Genomic DNA, 20375 nt, shown 5'->3' on the forward strand with positions numbered 1-20375 from the left:
TGCATTCCCCCATGCATTTCACCCAGCCCTGGCCCCTGAGAGCTGGCGTCAGGAATAAATCTGCAGGAGAGACTCATTTCTAGAAACGGCAAAACCAGGGGGTAGAGCTTTGGCTGAGGTTCACAGCTCATAGGAATAGGGAGGGCTTTTACTTCCAAACTTTTCCCTGCTTATTTGTGACCCTCAACCTGAAATAACAATGCTTGTCCTGCTTTCAGGACTCCCACAGAAACAAAACCAAAGACACTCAAACCGCCAGCATTCATATGACAAATTAAAGGTGGTGGGGAGCCTGAAAAAGCATTGAATATAGGGAAAATACCCTGCAGTTCAAATACGGAGCCAAACCTATGGGAGTCATTGCTAAGGACCATGCACACTCAATCCACCCATGGCCTCCTTTCCAACCACACCCCATAACAACCCATCCTGCTTTAGACACAACCCCTCCACGAAGGCCCCATTTCACCAATCTCCTAGTATCTCTTTGGCTACCAGAGGCCTCGTGGCCTGCTAACCCCTATACCCAATAATAACTTGAAAGGCAGAGAGACGGTATCTATATTGCACTCGTCACCATGGTATCTACTGCGTGGGTCTAATTCTGCCTTCATTGGCCTCCAGGCAACCTCCACTAAAGCCAACAGCTGGTTGAAGTACATGAGGGTGGAATTTGGCCATAGATCTCTGAGCCTATAACACCAGGGAAAGGCTCTTGTGGTGTCACTGTGTGGCATTATTTACAGTCCTGGCTGTCAGTGTTTGTTACCTGCAGGGAGATTGCAGAAGGCCTTGATTGACGTGTACAGCACATTATTAATATCTTTTAAAGGGCTGCCAGGTTTACTCAGATTCCTGTTTATCTCTGTGTACGGACCTTTCGGCTCTGAATGATGCATTCATAAACAATGTCATTTCAGTTTAGGGCTGCCTATCAGTCACTCGGATCTAGCTCTTCGGAATGGTTTTTCCTTTAGTTTTGTCAGATGATGATATAGTCCCCCAAAAGATGGGTTTTTTTCCTGTTGAAATGATTTTTTCCCCCTGATTTGTGCAAATCTGTTACTGAATTGAGATTGATCCAAAGCCTGGTGTCACACAAATTGAAGTTGTTTCTGTTGTTTGTTCCTTGAGGACGCAAGAAGCCGCTGAACTGGTTTACTGTGTAGACACAGTGCGATAGCGGAGATGTCTGTCACCCTGCTCTTGCACGGCCTTGAAGCCTTCATGGTTGGTGCTCTTCCATCCACAGCTCCCATTGAAATCCATGGGACTTTGCCTGAGTCACGGCTGAAGGCAAGATTGGAAATCGCCCTACGGGTCTGCACTGGGGAACATGGGGATGTATTGCAGGCGACAGTACATGGGGAAGGGCTCCTCCTCCAGGCTGGTGTCGTGGATGCGTGGCCAGGCAGGGCAGCGCGTGGGCAGAGCTGGGTCTCCATGCCCCCACTCTCCCAGCAGCGCACTAGGCAGTGCATTGGCAGAAGCAATCTGCACCAGTTGTAGAGTCAACCACGACATGACTCCACTGGTGTCGGAGGTATCAGTTCCAGCTCGGCTGGACTTACCCACGCAAGCGCCGATCGATCTAGTGCACTGAAAATAGCAGGGCAGCTGCAGTGGTGTGAGCAGTGGGAGGGACCAGCCACCCCAGGTCTCATCTCGTTCAAGACCCCAGATCATGGCTCTCTGGAAGTCAAAGGAGCTATCCATATAGCTGACCCCCGAGGTGTAAATGACCATAACAGAGCAATATGATATGTTAATAAACCAAAGGCAGCAGTGGGACCAGAGACTGGATGGGCACGGAACTAAGCTTCCTCCTTCCTACCAGGCAGCCCTACAGTGCAGAGGTGAGGCAAAGGGTGGAGTGAGGCAACCTTGGGTATGTGAAGCTTGCGTTGCCCCCTGTGCCTGTCCTATGGGATGAGAGGCCCCATACAAGCCCTCAGGGTTTAACTGGGAATTAAACAGGGCACATGCCCTTTGCTGGTGTTCTGTAGAGAGAGAAATTCCACACAATTTGAACAAGTAATCCTGGAGATTGCACATCAACAGGTGTGCTTAAAAAAATCAAATGGAATCACAAGATAATCAGTGTCTTATGTGTGTATTCTTCACTAGAGAAACTAAACCACAGCAGCTCAACTCACAAGTCCTTTGAAAGGTGCATTACCTTTAAACATCCCTTTCGCCAAGATAATCCCGGCCCCAGGGGAAACTTGGCATAGTTTATAACTATTTCCCAACACATCAAATAAGCAAAAGTGAAAAACCAAACCAACAAAACCAAACCCTGCCAGCTAGCCTTCAAACACCGCAAACCTCCCTCACCTATTCCTACCCCTCCACCCCGCGCAGACAGGCGGTCAAATGCATTTCCTGCCACATGCACAACTACTCACCTGCTAGCCTAATCCAAGGAGTTACTGTGTCATTGTGGTGCAAGTGCAGATGAAACCTGGTGCCTTTGTTTGCTTTGTGCTGCTCCTTTCCATTTCTAAGAACTCCACCTGGCTGCAGACGGGGTAGCCATTTTGTCCTCCAAGTTGCTACAGTGTGGCAGAGAGGAGACCCCCATATTGTGCTCTCTTAATGGAGGCTTTCCATTTACTTTCCATTTTCCTGTTGTTGTTTTTCCTTGGTCTAAACTAAAAGTAATTTTAGACTGAAAAGAGCTGGGGGCCTTTTTTGTAGGGACAATCATATCACAAGCAAGTATTATCAAGCCAGCTAGAGAATCCCATGCTTCACAGCAATAGATTATTACTACCAGTTTCACAAATGGTTTAATTTGTCTAGTAAATTTTGTAGTTGATGGGTCAAGTCTTGCCATTGGGGCTAACCAGCTGGACGTCAGCAGAGTTGCACATGTGCAAATAACAGCAAAATTCAATCCTTTATCTCTAAGACTGCGGTGCAATAAGTATGTTATGAATTGGACTCAACTAAAAAAACCCTGCTAGATAGTGTAGACTTGGGTTTTTTACTTGATTTTTGGCTGTTTGAATACCAGCCTTGAGACTTTAGTGAGAATAAATTACATTATCCCCCTGCCAGCCCCAGGTTCTTTTATCTGCATTTGGATGTGATGTCCAAGGGAATGTCAGGGCTGGTATTCAATATCTGAGAGAACCCACACCACCAGATTCGGCACATCTGTAGAGGCCTGAATTAAAGCCCATCAGGAGAGAGAGTGGTCTTGTGACTAGGATATGGGAGTGGGTGTCAGGGGACCTGGTCCTATTCCCACTGCACTACTGCTGACCTGTTGTATGCTCTTGAGCAAATTTCATCACCCCTTTGTCCCTTTGTTTCTCCTTTTCCGTGGGTGAGGAATGACTGTGGCTGCTGTGGTTTCTCCAGAAATAACCCTGTACTCCAAAAGCAAAGCTCTGCCGGTTGTGAAGTTAGGTCCAGTGATTGAGGTGTTAGCGCAGGCCTGAGGCACCAGGGTTCAATTCCCCGTTCTACCATAGGCTTCGTGGGTGACTGTGGTTTTGTCACTTAGGTGCCTGTGTCCCATGAAGTTCAAGGCCCCTCTGATCCAGGGCTGAAATCCTATTTGTAATAAAGCTGTGGGGTTGTCAAGAGTGCTCTGCACTGCTAGGTAGCCAAATGCCCATTGGCTTCAAGAGCAGCAGAGCTAGGCCAAGGCTGAGCACTTTCCAATAGCCCACACTAAGTGATGGTCATGTGTTTTCAGAGGCTCTCTCCAGCACTGTTAGCAGGGAGGGAGGATGGCCCAGTGGTTAGGGCCCTCACCTGGGCTTGGTAGATCTGGGGTCAGAATCCTCGCGTGACCATGGGCAAATCGCCTAGATGACGGGGTTGGACAGAAGGAGTTAGCATTGCACTCAGGAGCTGCCTACCAGCTGGGGCCCTGCCTGCAACGCAGGCGGCCGAATGCCTGTCTGCCCCTAGTACCGGACTCCCGCTGGCTCTCAGGTGGGAGATGGGTGCCTGGGTCCCTAGAGGGAGGCAGCAGTGCATGTGCCCAGAGGGTGAAACACGAAAACTCCAGCGTGGAGTGAGATTAGACACCTGCAGTGTGCAGTGGGAGATTTGGTGCATCACGGTGAAGCCAAAACTGGACTTAGCCACCTAACTCCATTTGTGCATCCAGGCCTGGCTCTCTGCTCTTCAGTTTTCCATCCATACAAAGGGCATCATGGCCCAGCCCTTCCTCACAGGGGGGTAAATACAGTAAAGGCTGTGATGTGCTCAGGTGATGGAGACCAGATAACTACCATAAAGGGGCACAATGCCTTTCCTCCAGAGCTGGCAAAGTGCTTCACACAGCTAAGTATCACTATTCCCATTGTACAGATGAATGACTGACACACAGAGCACATGAGACTTGCAGGTCACAGAGTTCAGTGACCAAGCTGGGAGGAGAATGCTGATCGCCTGCTCTAACTACTAGACACTCCTGCCAGGGTAGTTTAAGACAGATTTCTGTGCCGTGTGCATGTTGGGATGTGTCCCTAGAGGCACTTCTGAGAAGGCAGAAGTGAGCGAGGGGAGAGGAGGGCGTTAACAGGGATCTGCCCAGGAAGGGGTATTTTTTGTGGTTAATTTCTAGGGCAGCTAATTTCTAGCTGCCTCCTGTTGTCGTATCAGTATAAGTGTCCTCACGGTTCTGCCATACTGGGCTCCTGGAAGCCGGCTGCCAGACCTTTGTTTTGCTGCTGTGAAAAGCATCATTACACGGCTGCGGAGAACCAGGTGGCTTAATAAATATGCAAATAAGCATAAGTGGCGGAACTCCGGGATTGCCAGCGCAGATTCCCAGTCCATGTTTATACGCCTCTCCTAAATATATACTCCATGCTGAGCCATTCCAGTGACTGGTGCCATGTACATACACCTAACGCCACTACCTAGATCATAACGCCCATCTTCACTTTAGTTGTCATACCTGGAGAGCGGGGAGAGGAGGCTCCCTTGTGCCTGGTATGAGGGTAACACAATGCAGTCGCAGCCCAGCCAGGAGGAGGAGGGATACCAGCACCGAGAAGAGTTTGGTGAGGGGGAGAGTTCTCCAAAGGCTAGTCAGAAGGCCAGTCAGGAGGATGGGGTAGGAATCGTGTTGTCCACGGCACTGGAAGGTCCTCATCCCACCTGAGAGGCTGGGTGATCAGGACGCTGACATGGTAGCAGGGCAGTCCCAGGGCAGACACTCTTCCAGGTCAGTGACAGGGCTGGCTCTAGCAGTGCACTGTGTACACATGCCCACTAGCCATTCTATTTGTCCTTCACCTCAACCCACCTGGCGAAGCTCAAGCCCCTGCCGGAAATACCACTGCACATGGGCACGACCAAGCATCCAGGTGCAGTCACCTAGTGGTTTGAGCACTGCCCTGATATTCAGGAGAGCTGGGTTCTAGTCCTGGTTCTGCCGCTGCCCTGACCTTGGACAAGTCACACCCCCACTCTGTGCCTCAGTTTTCCCCATCTGTAAAATGGGGATAATCATACTGATCTCCGTTGGCAAGTGCACGTAGCCCTGAGCTGCCTGCACCAAGGCCAGTGATCCTCCAAATGCCTCCCTGAACTCCTGGGTTCAGGTTCACCATGCACCATGGCTGCAGCCACCAAGCTCTAGCTGAGATGACAGGGTTGTATAGAATTTATGCCCATTATTATTTAAGGGGACAGGCAAGGATCCAGTGAGCACCACAAGATACTCCCTTTTCCCCAGGACTGGGCTTCTGCCTCCTTATCATTTGAAGTCCTGTGGGCCAGGGAACAAGGCTCAAACTTGGGTCACAGATGTGGCAGCATTAAGACCAAGGACTGGTGGGGGGTGACTTTTACCTGTGTTATCCAGTATTACCTGTATTAGAGGCACAGTTCATTCCTCCGGCACAGCTCTCTCCCAAGAAAACCTCCCAGAAATGATGATTCAGTATGATTTGCCCTGGAACTGGCCTGCCTGAAGATCACCTCTCTGCTCATGATATATAGCCACATCTGTAGTGAGCAGAAATCCCTCTCAATAGACTGGAGAGTTTGCTGCAAGGGGTTCTCAGGGAGGGCTCCAGAATGCCCTTCTACCCGTGGTCTGGTACAGCCGTGATTTGCTGACTTTTAGGGCATGATAGTGGGCCCATTTGTTTCTCCTGGCCTTTGAACAGAGATCAGAGAGAGGAAAGCAATAGCTGATGTGCTGGGGTGTTCTCATTTGCTTTAAGAGCTGCCACTTGATAGAAGGAAGAAACTAGCAGTAGGGAGGATGGTATAGTAGGGACCACATATGGGCGGCGCGTGCACCCCCAATCAGGGAGGCTAGCCCCCTGCTCTGCTTCTTCTGTCTGATGTCCCAGCCCCATTCAGCCCCTTCCACCCCCTGCTCTCGCCAGCCAGCTGGTGCCCAGAGGAGCCCCGAGGCCCACCTGGCCAATTAGGCTTGAGCCCAGGCTGCCCAGAGGAGCTCTGATCCCCACTGTGGCCTGGCCCGGGGCTGCGGCGGGGAGCATTAGTGGAGGTTTGGGGAGGCTTAGCCTCCTCCAGCCTCCATTACCCACCACCCATAGGCCCCCACTAGAATGACCCTCCAACCTGCGTGTAACTTGGAAGGAGGAGCACAGGTTGCAGGGGGAAGACTTTGGAAGAACCGCCAGGAAGTCAGTCTGTGTGCACATGGCTGGAACACCAGCTGCAGCACATCTGTCAATAGTACTCTTAATACATAGCCACCATGGGCGGCGGGTAGGGGAGGCTGGGCGTGGCTGTGCCTCCCAAACAGCCAGGAGTGGCCGTGCCCACTCTCCGCCCCCAGGGCCCCGCTTCAGCAGTGCCACTGGGCTCCAGGGGCTGGGGCCACGCTACCCGCCTTCCTGGGGCTGTGGCGGTGCCACGCACTCTCCCTCCTGGCGCTCCGGGGCTGGTGGGGCTGCAGGCACTCACCAGCCTGGGGTGGGGACTGGTGGCCGGGGTGGGGGGCTCTGGGTTCCGGGGGCGTAGAAGGGGCAGGGCTTCAAGTGGAAGAGGCAGGGCTGGGGGCTAGCCTCTCCCAGCCAGCAGTTCACACGCAGCCCATTATAGCCACATTAGTGCTAGAAACATCGAGTTCTCCCATGTTATTACAAGGCACACGGGACGGACTCAGGAAACCTATCCTCTATTCCCAGCTCTTCCCTAGACTTCCTGTGTGACCATTTAGTCTACCCTGTGCCTCTGTTAAATGGGCATTGTACTTCCCTGCCTCCCAGGGAAGGGTGTGGGGTGTGCTAAATCCATTAGTGGTCAGGAGGCATTCAGATACTGGGGTCACGGGCTTAATAACAATGAGGCGCCAGTTTGTGACAGGAAGTGGAAAATACCATAAGAGGCTGAAATTGTAGGAGGAACATCGGTCATCACTGGTTACCAGTGCAATTATCTACCTTGGGACTGGCCAGGCCTTGAAAAATGCAATGAGATGCTCAGTAGAGGCAAGCGTTCAGTTTCATTGCATGCCCAAAGGAAAGCCCCTCCGGTGACTTGGTTCAATACTGACTCACACCGAAATCTCGCTACTGAATCACTAACTCCACTTCCTGGGGTGTTTCTGGGGGTTCTCCTAGCTAAGTATTGACAAGGCTTGTCCCAGCCTGGCTTGTGAGAGCTGTAGCGATCATAGCCTGAGGGGGGCATGACTGCAGGCTAATAATATCCTGTGTCTCATTATGGCATGTATTAAACGGAAATGTGCATGTGCGTACTCATAGCAAGGCATTCAGAGCACACCGCCCTCTCTCCAGCCCAGCAGCTCTGTGCAAACACCAGAAAGAAACCCTGCTAAGTATCCTACCACATGGTATCCCGGGATCTTTACAGACCATTTCACCTTCACAGATAGCCTTGGAAATGCTCTCTGCATTTCTGGCCCCTGCGGTAGCCAGATAGTTCAGCCGCCGCGTTCTGCAGCACCCCAGCCGCCCTGTAGCTTTTCCCATCACGCCACACAAATGCAAGACGCCAGGATTTACACCAGGGATACGCAGACCAGTTGGTGTCAGATAAGATCTTTGCCCCGGGCTCAGGGGAAATGCGAACTGTTATCTTATAGAGGGTCAGAAAAGCTGCAGCAGAATTGCTTTTTAAAAATGATTTTTCACATCCCTGCCCTTTGCCCTTCTGGGATCTAGGCAGGGAATGTGCTAAAATATTTTGGGAGTACTTGCTCCCTGGAAACAATGGAAATCTTACAATAAACCCAGCTTTTAGGGACTGTCACAGAGGTGGGGCAAAGCGTCTGAATTTTAGGGCTGGAAACGCAAAGTCCTTTGGTTTTCAAGTGTGGAAGGAGAGCAGACAGGCCAGGGAAGGGTTAACTAGACACTCGTCTTGCTGTTTTTTCCAGGCCCTGCTGCACCAGATTTTCCGTTTCTCTTGGCAGACACTGGACTCTTGGGCTCAGAGAGTCAGCTGACCATGTGACCCTGGAGACTCCCTGGAATCTGATGGCCAGCACCAGACAGAGAAAGTCACTCTGCGGCTTATTAGCAAAGCAGCAATCTCTGTCTAGGGGAAGCCGGAGCCAAGTGAGTGGCAGCAGCAGCAGCAGCAGCAAAACAAACAGTATCGTTCAGGAAATGCAGAAACAAGACTCGCTGTATTAGCAGCCCTTTGCCCCTTTAGCAGCATTCTCTGAAATAGATGAAAAGGCAAAAATGCCTAGTTATCAGCTTAGTACTAGTTAAGAGTTTGTCCAACCCTATGCTTCACTGATATTGGATAGTTTCTTCGCCTGTTATTCTCTTCCCACTACTGTAAGATCCCAATTATCCAAAGAGAAACACCACATTTGTTTGGTGAATTCAGATAATCAGCTGCCAGTGTGAAGAGGGAGCCAAGAGACAGGGACACAAGCTGGCTGACTATTGGATAGGAAGGTCGGGGTGATCAGCAGAGCTGAATGAACAGGAAAAAACTGGACTCCAAATATTTTGGTGAATTAATGTGCTGGTTTCTGTTTACTGTGATTTGTATCACTTCTGAATCACAGTTATTCAGACAGCTGCCCTGGGGGGGATGGGGTGGGGGACAGGGGGAGAGGGCGTTAATTGTGAAACAGTTCAGACATCCACAAAGTTTTCACGAGTTGGATTCTTCAGAATGTGCACCAGGAGAGTCTGATTTGCTAGTCATTATTCTTTATTCCGCTTGACTCTGGCCCTCATTCAGCAAGCTGCTTAAGAACATGCCTGATTTTAAGCACGTTTACTCCCTTTGCCTGCAACCACATTTTGCATGTTCTTAAAGTTAGGTTTGCTGAATCAGGGCCTTAGTCACCCAATCAGAGTTGGAACAATTGTAAGTTGCCAACCACACTTGGAATAATAAAGAGAGGGTATGTCTACACTACGAAATTAGGTCGAATTTATAGAAGTCGGTTTTGTAGAAAACATTTTTATACAGTCGATTGTGTGTGTCCCCACACAAATGCTCTAAGTGCATGTAGTCAGCAGAGTGTGTCCACAGTACCGAGGCAATCGTCAACTTCCAGAACGTTGCACTGTGGGTAGCTATCCCACAGTTCCCACAGTCTCTGCCGCCCATTTGAATTCTGGGTAGAAATCCTGGTGGGGCTAAAACGTTGTCGTGGGTGGTTCTGGGTACATATCTTTAGGTCCCCCTTCCCTCCCTCCTTCCGTGAAAGCAAGGGCAGACGATCGTTTTGCGCCTTTTTTCTTGAGTTACCTGTGCAGACGCCATACCACAGCAAGCATGGAGCCCACTCAGCTAACCGTCACCGTATGTCTTCTGGGTGCTGGCAGACGTGGTGTGACTTGCTTTCCCCTGCCCTGAGGCACAATAATAACAAGGTGAGAGCTGCCCTGACAGTTGAGAAGCGAGTGGCAATAGCCCTGTGGAAGCTTGCAACGCCAGACAGCTACTGCTTAGTTGGGAATCAATTTGGAGTGGGCAAATCTACTGTGGGGGCTGCTGTGATACAAGTAGACACAATCAAAGATCTGCTGGTATCAAGGGTAGTGACCCTGGGAAATGTGCAGGTCATAGTGGATGGCTTTGCTGCAATGGGATTCCCTAACTGTGGTGGGGTGATAGACAGAACCCATATCCCTATCTTGGCACCGGAGCACCAAGCTGGCGAGTACATAAACCGCAAGGGGTACTTTTCAATAGTGCTGCAAGCACTGGTGGATCACAAGGGACGTTTCACCAACATCTATGTGGGATGGCTGGGAAAGGTACATGACGCTCGCATCTTCAGGAACTCTGGTCTGTTTCAAAAGCTGCAGGAAGGGACTTTATTCCCAGACCAGAAAATAACCTTTGGGGATGTTGAAATGCCTATAGTTTTCATTGGGGACCCAGCCTAGCCCTTAATGCCATGGCTCATGAAGCCATACACAGGCAGCCTGGACAGTAGTCAGGAGCTGTTCAACTACAGGCTGAGCAAGTGCAGAATGGTGATAGAATGTGCATTTGGACGTTTAAAAGCGCGCTGGCGCAGTTTACTGACTAGGTTAGACCTCAGCGCAACCAATATTCCCACTGTTATTACTGCTTGCTGTGCGCTCCACAATATCTGTGAGAGTAAGGGGGAGATGTTTATGGTGGGGTGGGAGGTTGAGGCAAATCGCCTGGCTGCTGGTTATGCACAGCCAGACACCAGGGTGGTTAGAAGAGCACACGAGGGCATCAGAGAGGCTTTGAAAACCAGTTTCATGACTGACCAGGCTACGGTGTGAAAGTTCTGTTTGTTTCTCCTTGATGAAACCCCCCACCCCTTGGTTCACTCGAGTTCCCTGTAAGCTAACCACCCTCTTCTCCTCCCTTCGATCACCGCTTGCAGAGGCAATAAAGTCATTGTTGCTTCACATCCATGCATTCTTTATTAATTCATCACACAGATAGGGGGATAACTACCAAGGTAGCCCAGGAGGGGTGGTGGAGGAGAGAAGCACCAGGAGGGGTGGTGGAGGAGGGAAGGACAAGGCCACACCGCACTTTAAAAGTTTTAAACTTTAAAACTTATTGAATGCCAGCCTTCTGTTGCTTGGGCAATCCTCTGGGGTGGAATGGCTGGGTGGCCAGAGGCCCCTCCACCGCGTATTTGGGTATCTGGGTGAGGAGGCTATGGAACTTGAGGAGGAGGGTGGTTGGTTACACAGGGGCTGAAGCGGTGGTCTGTGCTCCTGCTGCCTTTCCTGCAGCTCAACCATACGCTGGAGCATATTAGTTTGATCCTCCAGCAGCCTCATCATTGAATCCTGCCTCCTCTCATCGTGCTGCCACCACCTTTAAGCTTCAGCCCTCTCTTCAGCCCACCACTTACTCTCTTCAGCCCACCACCTCTCCTCCTAGTCATTTTGTGCTTCCTGCACTCTGACATTGTCTGCCTCTATGGATTCGTCTCTGTTCTGTCAGTGTGGGAGGACAGCATGAGCTCAGAGAACATTTCATCGCGACTGCGTTTTTTTTGCCTTCTAGTCTTCGCTAGCCTCTGGGAAGGAGAAGCTCCTGTGATCCTTGAAACACATGCAGCTGGTGGAGAAAAAAAAAGGGACAGTGGTATTTAAAAAGACACATTTTATAGAACAATGGGTACACTCTTTCATGGTAAACCTTGCTGTTAACATTACATACATAGCACATGTGCTTTCGTTCCAAGGTCGCATTTTGCCTCCCCCCAGTGCGTGGCTAGCCCCTCCCCCCTCCCCAAGGCTAACAGCAGGGAACATTTCTGTTCAGCCACAGGCAAACAGCCCAGCAAGAACGGGCACATCTGAATGTCCCCTTAAGGAAAGCACCCTATTTCAACCAGGTGACCGTGAATGATATCGCTCTCCTGAGGATAACACAGAGAGATAAAGAACGGATGTTGTTTGAACGCCAGCAAACATACACTGCAATGCTTTGTTCTACAATGATTCCTGAGTACTGCTACTGGCCTGGAGTGGTAAAGTTTCCTACCATGGTGGATGGAATAAGGCTGCCCTCCCCAGAAACCTTTTGCAAAGGCTTTGGGAGTATATCCAGGAGAGCCGCGAATGCCAGGGCAAATTAATCATTAAACATGCTTGCTTTTAAACCATGTATAGTATTTTAAAAGGTACACTCACCAGAGGTCCCTTCTCCATCTGGTGGGTCTGGGAGGCAGCCTTGGGTGGGTTCGGGGGGTACTGGCTCCAGGTCCAGGGTGAGAAACAGTTCCTGGCTGTCAGGAAAACCGGTTTCTCCGCTTGCTTGCTGTGAGCTATCTACAACCTCATCATCATCATCTTCCTCGTCCCCAAAACCTGCTTCCGTGTTGCCTCCATCTCCATTGAAGGAGTCAAACAACACGGCTGGGGTAGTGGTGGCTGAACCCCCTAAAATGGCATGCAGCTCATCATAGAAGCGGCATGTTTTGGGCTCTGACCCGGAGCGGCTGTTCGCCTCTCTGGTTTTCTGGTAGACTTCCCTCAGCTCCTTAAGTTTCACGTGGCAGTGCTTTGGGTCCCGGTTATGGCCTCTGTCCTTCATGCCCTGGGAGATTTTGACAAACGTTTTGGCATTTCGAAAACTGGAATGGAGTTCTGATAGCACGGATTCCTCTCCCCATACAGTGATCAGATTCCTGTTCGGTCCATGCTGGAGCTCTTTTGCGATTCTGGGACTCCATCATGGTCTCCTCTGCTGATGAGCTCTGCATGGTCACCTCTGCTGATGAGCTCTGCAAGATCACCTGCAGCTTGCCACGCTGGCCAAACAGGAAATTGAAATTCAAAAGTTCGCAGGCCTTTTCCTGTCTACTTGGCCAGTGCATCTGAGTTGAGAGTGGTGTCCAGAGCGGTCACAATGGAGCACTCTGGGATAGCTCATGGAGGCCAATACCATCTAATTGTGTCCATAGTACTCCAAATTCGACCCAGCAAGGCCGATTTCAGTGCTAATCCCCTTGTCGGGGTGGAGTAAGTAAATCAATTTTAAGAGCCCTTTAAGTTGAAAAAAAGGGCTTTGTCGTGTGGATGGGTGCAGGGTTAAATCGATTTAACGCTGCTAAATTCGACCTCAACTCCTAGTGTAGACCAGGGCAGAGACTAGTCAAGGCAAACAGCTTGCAACAACTCCTAAGCTGAACACTACTTGTCCAAAGCATTCAGCAAACACTTATGAAATGTGGGCCAAGTTCATCTCTGTGGTAACCCCATTGCAGCCAGGGGTTCATCTGGTTCATCTAATGCATTCAAAGAAAATCAGGACAGCATGCTAACCAAAAAGGGGTTACCTTTGTAACACTAGCTCCCCTAAGACAGGTTCCCGCAGCTCTGTCCCGATGGGCGATACAGCCCGTTGATGGCAATGGCTGTTCTCAGTGGCCTTTGTACCACGTCTCTGTCTAGAAAGATGTCAAGTCTGCTGGGTTTGCATTCATCAGCAATTGAACAGCAGCCCTGAGATTTCATCAGACCCCAAAGGCAAATCCAGATAAAACACAACAACCTTTTGTGGGGAGAGAAGAGCTTAATTTATTCCAGCAGTGCTTTAAAATTCAAAATCAATAGAAACTAAAACTATACCCTACAGCAGGCTTTATCTTATTGTATATCATGCACTGCACCTGCATTATCTGTATTATCCCAGCACCTAGAGAGGTCAGCCAAGATCAAAGACCCATTGTGCTAGGTGCTGTACAAACATAGAGCAAGAGAGAGTTCCTGTCCTAAAGAGTTTACAGCCAAAATAGACAACAAGCCTGGTGGGAACGCTAGGTGAAGGAAAATCCCGGTGCCGAAGGAGAAATGCGTGTGCCGTTTCACACTTGAGTTGACCTTGCAATGAAAGCTTGGTGCTCATTCAATCTGAAACTCATAGAGACAGGCAAATACCCAGCCCTGCCCATGTCCAGCTTTTTAGACATGGGCAGGGCTGGGTATTTGCCTGTCTCTATGAGTTTCAGATTGAATGAGCACCAAGCTGTCATTGCAAGGTCAACTCAAGTGTGAAATGGCACACGCATTTCTCCTTCGGCACCGGGATTTTTGTTCACCCAGCATTCTCACCAAGCTCTGACCTTTGTCCACAACTTTAGCTGCACTGCCCCAACTCCCATCCCTGCACAGCAATGCTAGCTCGACCCTACAAAAGGGCCAAATTGCCCCTCAGTGGGTAGGCTGGCACGTTCCAGGCCCTGGAGCAGCATGCACAAGTGGATATTTACAGCTGTGTGAACAGTGCAACCTGCTTATACCCACAACTAGCTACCTATGGGGAGAGGCAGCGAGGTCCAGTGGGCTGGGCAGCTGGGTTCTATTCCTAGCTCTGACTTGCTAAGGCAAGTTACTTTTGTCTGTCTTGCCTATTTAGAGTGTAAGCTCTTTGGGCAGGGACTGTCTGTTACTGTGTCCAGGGCCCAGCATAGCTGGGTCCTGATCTTAGTGGCTGCCTCTAGGTGCTACTGAGATGCAAACAATAACAGCCCGCTTCCTGTTTGCACGCACCCCAGGGGATTTTGCTCACACAATGGATGCATACTCACTTTCCCAGCTGTCCTGTTTTGTTTTTTTTTTTAATAGCAGGGAGGGTCCAAATTGGACTTTGAAAGGGAGATGTCCTGACCAGAGGAGCAAGCCCCAGGGGTACTGGGAGAACATAGCACATTCTATAACTCGGGAGCAGAGTCCAGCAAACACAGGAAAATCTCCCTGACAGCAAGGGAGGTTTATTGACAAGAAAGTTCATGTGGGAAAACACAAATGTCATAACTCTGAGTGTGAACAGATAGTCCCTAGCGTTAGCCCCAGCTGCACTCCTAAGGCCACAGGGGGGGAAGGAGGGAGAAAGTTTGCAGAAGAGGAAGAGGATCCAAAAGAGACTGAGGGAGAGCGTATGTAGAAGAAGTAGCATGGGTGTGGGGAGAACGGGGTACATGGCTGTCCTCTCTTCCCCACTTACCCCACCCAGCAAAAGAGGACAAGAGACTTCACATCTGGCAGCATCAAGCCATGCAGCTGTGTGCCTGGAGTGCAGAAACAGACTCACTCAGCCACCGTGGGTCCAAGACCTTCTGGAACTAACCACTTTATTAGTCAGAGTGATGCCATGTTGCATCCTATGGCAGGGAGAGCTGCTCTAGCCCCTGGCCAATGCCATTGCTTGGAGCAGGAGCAAGCAGTAGCATCACCACTGCTGCCAGAAGAGGAGGGGAGTCTACAGCAGCAAGCAACAGAGAGGGAGGAGGGGGACCTGCAAGCTGCCTTTGATGTTGGCATCAGCTGGAAGCGAAAGCCAGATTGCCAGGAAAGGAGGCCTGAGGGCACTGTTGGGTAGGTCAGCAGGTGCTGCTGGAGGAGTGGCCAGGCTGCTGCTGGGAAGTACAGGCTGCTGGCTTCCTGAGCTAAGAGGAACAGTGCAGGGAGAAGCTGTGGCTGACTGTTCACAGAGCCACGCCAACACATGATGGGTGGAATTCCACCCAGGCCCCGCTCTCTCCTTCACCTACTGGCAGGGATGTTGCCACTTGAATGGAAGCTCTGGGAGGACACTATATGGGGCGTGCCACAAGACTGGAGGGAAACCTTCAGGGCCAGGCCACTTTGACATTACCCTGGGAGGAGTCCCACCACTAGGCTAAGGCAGGGCAAGAAGCAGGGGGCATGGCTCTGCAGGCCTCATGTCCATTGGCTGAGGCCAGGCACCTGGGGCAGAGCTGCTACTCTTCTGCTACAGTTTGAGCTCCATCCAAGACACTGCTAGCACCTTCGGTCCAAGCTACTGGTGGTGGGGCTAGTGACAAATGGGCATGTCATCCATCATCTGACCCCAGCTCCATGGCCACGTGGACTCTGCCAGCCTCACCACTCTTCACTGGTCAGCAAAGCCCTGGCACACTGATCTGGGGAGAAAAGCAAGGCCTGGCACCTGCTGGCATGGAGCAGCAGCCTCCCCCCTGGCAGGAAGAACAAAGCAATATAACCATCAAATCAAGGTCACACCAACAAGCTAATTTCCATACTGGAATTAGATCATCAAATTAGTTGAATAATAAAATTAATAGAAAAATAATGGATTCTTACAAATTGTAAGGCAGGGTCTGAGAAGGTGGCTGTCAGTGTATTTATAAGTAAATCTAAAGAATTTTACCCAAGTCCAAAAGATCTACACTTGGAGCTGGTAAATATCTTAATATTGAAACCAAATTATCACCTAATGTGTAAACACAATCTCAGAGCCAATTCTAAAGCTTCCTTCTCAGACTTATTCTTAAATGGTCACTTTCCTTTCCCCCGCAGCAGAGATATTCTAATACAGAACACTTTTGATAAGCAGAAGTTTGGCAACTTTTACATACCAAAAGCAACAGGTGAGCATTTCAAGTCTCAAGACTTCTAGACTCACACTTTTGTGGGTAATTTTATGAGACAACATTTAGGGCTGTTTAGACAGGGGGGAATTTTCAGCTGCCTTCTCCGTGTAGCCCTGATAGGTGCTCGCACACACACACACACATGCATATTCACAGTCACATTTCGCTTTTACATCCTAAAATTAAAGAACATTAAAAGGCGGGGCCATTTCCCAGCTAATTAAAGTAAAGGGAAAAAAATCAGATACTGAAGACAACAGGGGTTTGCAAACTCTTCAGCTCTTGCAATTGGCTGGACTTTCAGAGTATGAGTTGGGACTGCGGTCCAGGAGCCAGGCGGTGGCGCTCTGCTGGCATAGCACCAATTACTAGCAGGCCTCTTTCAGGTACAGGAGAGACTGGCCAAAGGCTAGAGTGACCTGGTTGGTGAGGTCATAGTCTTGGATGATCTGGATGATCACCCCCATTCCCTCATGTGTTTGTTGACCCGGGAGGTGAGGCTTCTCGACTTTACTATTGATTCTCATGGTTTGCCAGCTTTGCTGACAGCTTACTTCAGGAGTGTCCTCAAAGACAAGCACTGTCAGGTCTGGGATGTGGATCTTGTGCCCACACCAGCTATTTCCCACCAAGGAAGCAGCAGCATCTTTGCACAGACCACTTTCAGGAATGGGATGTTAGGGTGCATATGGTGGCATGGTTCCCTTTCAATGTTCCTGGGAGGTGCCAGATAATGTCCCATCACACCCTGGGTGCTTGTCAAGAACAACAGCCTGCCACTGAGCCTGAGACTACTAGCTCAGTCTACAGGCAGACCAGTGCACATGAGTGACCGAGGGGAACCAGCAGGCACCCTCTTAAGCCCAGCAGCAGCAGGAGGACACTGGCTGCAGCTGCAATGGCTTGTTCCTGACTCTGGCTCCGACCCTTGTGCTATTCCTGGCCCCTGACTCCAGCTCCGATCACTAGGCCTGATCACCCACATCCCAGTCCTGACAGGGCTTGGCTTTGAGGGCACTCTTGGAGTAAGCTGTCAGCAGTTTACTATGGAGAGTTCTTCCTTCCTGCCCACTAGAGCCACCTGCTGTAGGTCATTGCAAGGACAACTCTCATGCTCCTCAGCAGTAACGGTCACCATGGCAGCACGGCTTGTCAGAAGCAGTCTTTATCTTCATCCTCTTGGAATAAGCAAAACCTACCAGTGAACCCTCTTCTGCTCCTGCTCCACTGCCCTTCTCTGCGTTGTCCTGCTATAATTAGATAGGAGGATCCGCCACATCTTTTGTACACGAGAGCCACCTCCCACGCCAGCCCTTGACTTCCTGCTTTTTCCAGGCAAACTGTACATGTCAGGCTGCTCTCTCTGTGTAGCAGTTCTCTATGGTTCACTGCCAGCTGAAGGGCTGGGGTGGGAGGACAAAACTTTGCTAGTGACACCCAGGTGAGGACTGCCCTTTAGCATCTGCATGGGGTGTAAATGTTAGGACCACCTGGTTTGTTCATCATCACTGCAGACCTCCAGTACAGGAATGGAGGCTGCTTAACAGAGTTAATGCAGTAGGATAGACTCCTTCTCCAACAGGCTGGTGCAGAGATTTGAGGTGGGGGTTCTAAAGCCAAGTTGGGGATTTGGTGGCCTGTTTCTCATTAGTTTTAATGGGAACTGGAGATCCAGATCTCTTCGGCAGATCTGAAGATCTGAGCCCTACCTCACCCTTAACAACTAAGTCCCAGCCTGGACACAGCAGTGCCGACAGGTTTGGGATAACACGGGGACGTGGCAAATAGTGAGAGACTGGGAAGGCCAGCATTTCAATTCTGTAAGTGCACTCAGCAGTGTCGCGTATGAGAGACAAGTGAGAGACTTACATCAGTGCCTCCCCAAAGCTTCCAGGAGAGAGGTGTGGCACTAACGCACTGAACCTAAGGTGACAGACACAGGTGTGTGTCAGCACACCCTCTGAGGTGGGGATCAGGTGCATGCACAATGATAGTGGTGAATGGCTGGGGATACGACGGCGTAAAATGGGGACCAATGGATTCAGTCTGTGACCTTGACGGTATAAGAAGGAACAATGGTACCCACCCAAATATAATGGTCTTTCCGGGGCAAGAGTGGAAAAGCTTTTAAATGCCTTAAATCCCCCAGCCTACATTTCCTGTTATTGCTTTTTCTGCCATTCCTGTCAACTCCTTCCTTCTTTCCTTCCCCACCCCCCTATCATTCAAAGTCCTGACGGTTTGTCCAGGCCTTCTTCCTATTTCTCAACTTAGGTCAACCAACCGGGGAATGGAACGGATACCATGTCACTTAGGTGACCAGCCACACAGTGAACACTCACCGTGGCCACTTCGTGCCCTGAGCCCCAGGCTAACGTTTTCCACACAAGTCTTTGAACAGCTGCAGGTAACGACCAAGTGGGAAGGAGATGGGGTCCACCTGACCAAGAAGGGAATGAGCATCTCTGCATACCGACTAGTCAAGCTAGTGAAGAGGGCTTTAAACTAGGTTCAAGGGGAGCAGATGACAAAAGCCCACAGGTATATAAAAAGGTGACCTTAACAGACGGTTAGATGTGCAGGGGAAAATGGAAAGTTACAAAAGGGTCAGAGGAGCAACAAGAGATAATGGTGGGGGAATCTGCTCAGCATCTTAGATGTCTATACACAAATGCAAAGGAGTATGGGGAATACACAGGAAGAAATGGAAGTTTTAGTACATATGCTAAATTATGTCTTAATTGGCATCACAGACACTTGTTGGGATAAATCTCATGACTGGAATATTGGTATAGAAGGGTAGAGCTTGTTCAGAAAGGACAGATGGAAAAAAGGGAGGAGCATTGCATTATATATCTAGAATATATACACTTGTTCTGAGGTCCAGAAGGATGTCAGAGGCAGATCGGTCAGAAGTCTCTGGGTGAAAATAATGGGGGTAAAGCAGGGGCAATGTTGTGGTACTGTTTACTAGTTAGTTAGTTAGTACATACCCATTACGCCTCTGGTGTTTAGGGCAGCGCTGAAGCTCCTCCACTCCCGTCTGTTTCTGGCAAGTCTTTCAATGGTTCCCTAGCTGTGCCCCAGGTTTTTCAGTCGGCTCTTTGCCATGTTGTTTTTTGGGCGGCCTCGTTTTCGCTTATATTGCTATTCTGGTGACGGAATCAGTTTCCATCTGAAGCACAGGGCCAATCCATCTCCAACGCCTCCTGGTAACGATGGTGCTCGTATCTTCTTGGCTGCATTGTGTGAATAGGTCTTGGTTTGAGATTGTTCTGAGCCAAAAGATACGGAGAATTTTTCTGAGGCAGGTTGTGTGGAATGAAGACAGTTTGTCATACTTTGTCATTCCCCAGTATTCTGCACTATAAAGTAGTGTTGAAAGCACGCAGCTCTGATAAATCTTGAGTTTGGTTTTGGTGTTAGATAGACCACTAAATCAGGAGGAAGTGGTGGATGAGGCATTTCTAGGGGTATGTCTACCCTATTAATTAGGTCGATTTTTTTGAAGTCGATCTTTAGAAAGCGATTTTATACAGTCGATTGTGTATATCCCCACTAAGCGCATTAAGTCGGTGGAGTGCGTCCTCAATACTGTGGCTAGCATCAACTCACAGAGGGGTGCACTGTGGGTAGCTATCCCACAGTCCCCGCAGTCTCCGCTGCCCATTGGAATTCTGAGTTAAGCTCCCAATGCCTGATGGGGCAAAAACATTGTCACGGGTGGTTTTGGTACATGTCGTCAGTCTCCCCTCCCTCCCTGCCTCCTGCAGTGAAAGCAATGGCAGACAATCCTTTCGCACCTTTTTTCCTGGGTTACCCATGCAGACACCATAGCACGGCAAGCATGGAGCCCGCTCAGCTCACTGCTGCTGTTCTGAGCATTGTAAACACCTCGTGCATTATTCTGCAATATGTGCAGAACCTGGCTAGGAGATGCCAGCACGAGGATGACTGTGGGGAGGACATGGACACAGACATTCCTGAAAGCACGGGATGTGGCAATCGGGACATCATGGCGGCATTGGGGCAGGTTGATACAGTGGAACGCCGATTCTGGGCCCAG

The sequence above is a fragment of the Chelonia mydas genome, chromosome 8 (assembly GCF_015237465.2).
Source record: "Chelonia mydas isolate rCheMyd1 chromosome 8, rCheMyd1.pri.v2, whole genome shotgun sequence".
Classification (NCBI taxonomy): Eukaryota; Metazoa; Chordata; order Testudines; family Cheloniidae; genus Chelonia; species Chelonia mydas.